Source organism: Ananas comosus, linkage group 8 (genome assembly GCF_001540865.1).
Source record: "Ananas comosus cultivar F153 linkage group 8, ASM154086v1, whole genome shotgun sequence".
Lineage (NCBI taxonomy): Eukaryota > Viridiplantae > Streptophyta > Magnoliopsida > Poales > Bromeliaceae > Ananas > Ananas comosus.
The window spans coordinates 3,489,781-3,495,893 of NC_033628.1; the positions used below are offsets into that span (position 1 = coordinate 3,489,781).

The window sequence follows — 6,113 nt, forward strand, 5'->3', positions numbered from 1 at the left end:
TATATATATATATATATATATATAGTTCTATTATTTTTTATATTAAATTTTTTAAAAAAATTAAAATTTAGAAGAAAGAATTATAACTAGGTAGATCGTAACAATTGTATGCCTTGAGGATTTCTTATTACAGTTGGGCTAATCCTGCGACTATACCCATATGCTTGCATGCGTGTGATGTTCCATCACTTTGTAAACAGAGGATTGGATATGGGGCCATGGAATAATTTGTGTCTATTCACGAAGAAGTCTATAACTGGCCTTATTATTGGTGTCACCATTTCATATCGATACTTGACCTTTGTTTCTGTAAGGGGTGATCCTATGCACCCTACATTCACAACAAGTCCCAGAATATAAGCCTAAGATTATACGGGACAAGGATTAAAATTATGATTAGGATAAAAATAAAATCGAAAAAATAAAATTAAAATAAAATAAATCGGGTGTATGGACCGCGTGTGCCGCCGGCGGCCCGGCCCGGCCTGGCCCGGCTTGTGTTTAAACGGGAGCATAACTCTCATTTTCTCCCAAGCAACTAGTTTGAAAATAAAGGAATATATAAATACCAACAACATTATTTTAGTTTCAAATGTGGGACTAAACCTTACATATGAAAACTTTAGTTGGACTCCTAGGCAAAGCCCATTAAGTATTGGGCTGTCCAAGAGGCCTAATAAGTTTTAAGGGTCAAATGCATACAGCTCCCTGCAGACATAGCCAATTGCGGAAATATCCCTGCAAAACGGAAACTCCATAAGTTGTCCCTGCAAAAGTCTTAAGTTATGCAGATATGTCCCTCCGGTTAACATCCGTTAGTGATCTGTTTATTTTTTAACAGTGGATTCGTGAAATGACCATTTTACCCTCACAAATATATCCCTCCAAAAGTTTTCCTCTTCCCTTCTCTTTCTCTTCCTCTTCGGATCATCGAAGCGGACGACGGCGGCGGCGGCGCGGGGTCGGGTTCGCCGGCGACGAAGAAGAGGGAAGAACGCCGGGGCACCGGAGCTCTCTACCCGGAGCTCGTCGCCCTCAATGCCGTCCTCTCCCTCGTTGGCCTCCTCGGCCACGACATCGCCGACATCGCCGTCGACGTCGTCTCCCTCCTCACCGACCTCACCGACACCGACGTCCTCGGCGACCACGACGACCCCGCGCACGCCCTCGTCGCCGCCCTTGTCGACAACAACGCCCTCGAGCTTCTCGCCCGCCTTTCGGAGGCCGACCCCGACGAGATTCTTCTCCCTCGCCGGTGACGAAGAAGAGGGAAGAGGAAGAGGAAGAGGAAGAAAGAAGAAGGAAGAAGAAGGGAAAAGAGGAAGAGGGAAGAGGAAAAGTAAGAGGGTTCGTCGTTGCCGCCGCCGTCGCCGCCGCCGCCGCATCTCCTCGCCGGCGACGAAGAAGAAGGAAGAGGAAGAGGAGGAAGAGGAAGAAGGGTAAATACGTCAATTTACACTATAATTAACCATGGTTAAGTATTTTAACCGTGGTTAACGAAAAATTTCTAACAGATCTGGACGGCAGGGACATATCTGCATAACTTAGGACTTTTGCAGGGACAACTTATGGAGTTTCCGTTTTGCAGGGATATTTCCGCAATTCACTATATTTGCAGGGACCTGTATGCAAATAACCCAAGTTTTAAATCACCAAAAATCCAATAAAATCCAACAGGATATAATTACAAAAACAGTGTATTTGGAAGTATATACAGTTACAAATGCTGCAGTCATAACTACTAGTCTATTTGGTTTTATACAGTTGCAACTGCTGCAGTTACATTTTTTCTGTTTGGTAGTCTGCAGTTGAGATTTGTATTTGTAAATTCTATCAATTTTTATATAGAAAGGTAAGATTACGTCCTCTAAATATAATGTAATCATATTTTAATTATTAATTAAGATTTTTATATCTATATATAATTTATATATTATAAAATTATGTATGAATTTAATGAATTTTAAATACAAATATATTATATATTTGGTCAAAACAAAAATTAAGATATTATTAAATTAGCAAACTGGAAAAAAAAGAAGCGTATGAAAAAAATTATTGACCCTAACAGATATTATTAAATCCTAGCAGGTTTCATGAATATGTATTCTTGGAAAAAAAAATTAAAAAAGAAGCGTATAAAAAGATCACACTTTATTTATTTTTTTTAATGGGTGAGCCGATTCCAGCCCAATTGTTGCAGTTGAGTCTTCTCATGCAGAAGCAACTGCAGCAGTTGGGTCTAATTATACCAAATTAAACAAAAATTTAATAGATATGTGCATTTCCAACTGGAGTGTAATGGACTCGGCCGCGATAATTTATGAAAGAAATAGTAGACGTACAGTTTATAACGACCAGTGTACTTATTTTAGAAAGAAAAAAATAGCTGACTTGAGATTTTTTGAACTACTTGCATGTATTGTGTTAACCCTAACTTTACCATTGAGTGAACTGTTCTCCAAGTTGGCGCTAGAATTGTAATATCTGAATTTTTGAAGTTGAGGGAAATTCAAATTTGAAATTAAAATAAATTCAATATATATATATATATATATCCCCAATATCTATAGGTGACGTGGTATAACCTCAATTTTTTGAAAATTTTTTTTGTAACCTCATTTTTCTTGAATTTTTTTGGGGTCTATTGACTCTCTCTCTCTAATTAATATTTCTTAAGCAAAAGTTATGTGAGACCCAGTTTCTGTCAGTGGGGACTTGTCGACAGCTCTGGAGAGTGTCGAGACAAGCCCGAGTCGCGTTGGCGTCAAATAGACGCGAAACGGACTCCGTGCGACGTGAGGTCATCTTTCTGTGTGAAAATCTGCGAAATTGCAGAATTTTTACTCTGCTGTACCGGTACAAGGGTTGGTCTGTACCGGTACAACCACCGTGGGAAGTCGCTTGCTGTACCGGTACAAGGGTCCGTCTGTACCGGTACAGGATGCGCGACAGGAGGTTGGTGCCCACGGGTTTGGCCTTGTACCGGTACAGCAAGCCGTGTACCGGTACAAGGGAGTTGGTGGAGGGATAAAACAGTAATTCTTTTTCCTCGTTCTTGTCACCATCTCTCTCTATTTAGCTGCAGAGTGAGCTGAGAGAGAGAGAGATTTCCCACTTCTTCACCCATTCTCCTTCCTCTCTCTCTCTCTAGGCCGGGTTGGTGTGCGGTTGGAGGGATTTCGTCGCCGACGTCGCGCCGTGAGCCGTTCGAGCGCACTTGCTGCCGGAGCTTTGCGAGGAGGCCGGGCGAGGGAGCGTCTTCACTGTTCTTGACGTCGCGCCGAGGTTCGACGCTGTCGAGGTGGGTGATTCGGCGTCTTTTCTGGATTTTGGGCAGGTGTTACTATTTCTACTCGGTTGTAGCTGTTTTGCTGAAATCCGCCGTCGACTGTTTGTATTTCAGCTCGTTTTCCGCGTAGGAACGTCGGATCGCGACGAGGCTTGGTTCGTTGGATTCGGGACTTCGAGAGGAATCCACGAAGCCCTCACTTGCAATTTTTGGTCAAGGTTAGCATGGTCGAAATCATGCTCTTCTCAGCTGCTGTGAACGGGGACTGAATTGTGGATTTTTGTCATTTTAGCTTGGCGTTGGCTTGGCGACCGGACTTGGAGATCCCCGATTAATCCAGCAGAGTTCCTTTTAGGTCGAGGCTTCGTTTGCTGCCAGGAGATAGCACTTTAGGTGGGTTACATCGGTTTTGACTCCTAAGTTCTAATCGTCGACATGTATAAATGTTGATTGTTGCTATAGCCTTTTCTAGCTCGAATTCGTGGATTTAATTATTGTTGGTAATTCTGAATTTGGAGCATGGCATATTTAAATTAAATAGTTTCTACATGTTGGACTTGGAAATTGAATTAGGAGAAAACTTGCGATTTGGACCTGTCACCAGTTTTAACTACCTGATTTAGCTCTAGGAGCCGTTAGAAAATTGTACTGTCGCAGTTTCTTCGAGACGAGTACTCCAGGTAGTTTAGAATGTATTTACACTCGTGCTGGTTCGCCGAGTGGATTTTTACAGGGTCGTTCAGGTCGTTTCGGACTGTTGGGTGCCGTCAGAGTTGACGGTGGACCCGTATCGCCTTTTTGGCGTCAGATTGTGCCGAGGGCACGTTACCTGTTGGTTGTTAGACCAGTTTGAGTCGATTACTTGACTTTGGCTAGTTGGAGCCTGATTGAGCTCGACAGAGATACGCTGCATACTCGGTTGGGTAGCGCCCACGAGTGCCACTCCGGAGTCAGGCTTGTGCTTTTGCGTTGGTGTCGCTCATGCCAGTTGGACTTGCTCTCCACGGACCAGTTAGAGTGGATAGAGCCCGATAGTCGCAACGGGGCAGGGACGGGTGTATTCACAGTCCCGGGGACGGGTATGCTTACAGTCCCGATTGGATTGGGTCAGATTTGACATTTCCTACAGTTGGTTAGTGTAGAGCATGATAGTGTAGTGGATGATAGCGGTAGAGTATGCTTCCTGCTTTCCTTCTATCCTTGCTCCCTTCTGTAGACTTAGTGGGTGACCGATGTTGTTTTGGGCGGTACCCACTGAGGACTACTTGTTTTTACAGTAGTTCTCACGCCCAGTTGTTACCTATGTTTTTGCAGAGCCACAGGTTTCGGCTGCTGCACCGTCTGCGGACCTGGATCGAGGCAAGGGCGTCGCGAGTTAGAGCCCTACCCGACGTGCTGAGCTAGAGGTGCCCTACTGCAGGTAGATGTTTTGTTTCGAGTTTATGTACATAGTTGACTTAACTCGCCAGTGCGAGTAGCTCTGTATTTTGGATCCGAACTATGTATATGAAACTCTGTTTTATATAGCTTCAGTTTTCTCTAGCAGCTCTCTACTACTGTTTGTAGTAGTGTTTGATTTACAGGTACAGCTATCGCTTCGTATACAGGGGAAATTCCTTTGTATACGGCGGATTTGTCGGCGTGCCCGGGGAAAATGTAATCCGGGGCGTGACAAGTTACTATTTAATATAGTATTATAATTACAATGTACAAGTCTATTGTCCGCCTTAAATGGTCAATAGTTATTTTCTATAAATTAGTTTTGAAAGTTCAATAGGTTGGCAATTACTAACTAAATTACCATATTTTTTTCTTATAAAGTTAACATTCATATGCCTTTTCAAATTACAAAATCTTTTCTCATTAAATTCTTCCTAATTAATTTTTAATTTAATTTAACGCAACACCTTATTTAATAACTCTTATTTATGAGACCTCTCATCTTCTTAAAATTATTGCACCTCATCTCATAATTCCTAAAGTTTTTTAATCCTGTAATTGCTATTTACATGACCCCTCTTTTTCTTTCTCTCTCAAATGGCATTTTCTTTTTCTTTTTTTTCTACTTTTAATTCAACAGTTTCTATTGTTAATTAATAAGGCAATTTTTTTTTTTATTTTTCTTCTCTACTAATTTTATTTTATGAGTTCAATGATAAAGTGTTTATTTTAACTTTTAAAATTATTTTTCTCTAATTTATCATTGATTTTTTTAGGTTAATTCCTACAGTAGTTATCATGAGTGTAAAAACAAATATAAGTGCACAAAAAAAAAAAACTCTATTTTTATACAATATATTTTTTAGTGCATGTTATATTATATTTTTTCAAAACAATTTTACAAAGTAAAAATAAAAAATACTTAGAAATTTTTAAAAAATCCAATAAAAAAGTGAGAAACACTACAAAACTAGAGTTAAGGAAGTCCAAATTATTAGAGTTCCCAAAAAAATAAGTTCAAGAAATGCCCCCTATTTTATAACTAGCTTTTTATAAATATAGTCATTTGTAAATTTTCTTCCATATAAATTATTGATTTTTACAAATAAAAATTTATTTGATAAAAAAAACACTTACTTTGAATAGGTTTTTAATAATCAAAATTTTAATTAGATACTTTTTGTATTTTACAAGGAGAATTTAAGTAGAAAGCTATCGTAACATTTTAAAATATTTTATACAAAATTAATTTAGAGATAATTTTTTGTATGTCTCTCTAAAGTTTTAATTATTTTATTTGGCTCTCTAAACTCTTTGAAAGTTATAAAATTGTCATTCTTTATTAGTTGAGATATTAATATTAATTTTTTCACTATATATG

General features: G+C 39.4%; 1 long non-coding RNA gene across 1 annotated transcript; it reads left to right on the forward strand.

Moving 5' to 3' along the window:
* Window positions 3,183-4,646, forward strand: LOC109714716. Its single transcript, XR_002217423.1, has 3 exons — window positions 3,183-3,304; window positions 3,407-3,685; window positions 4,607-4,646. It is a non-coding gene; the product is annotated as an uncharacterized LOC109714716 (long non-coding RNA).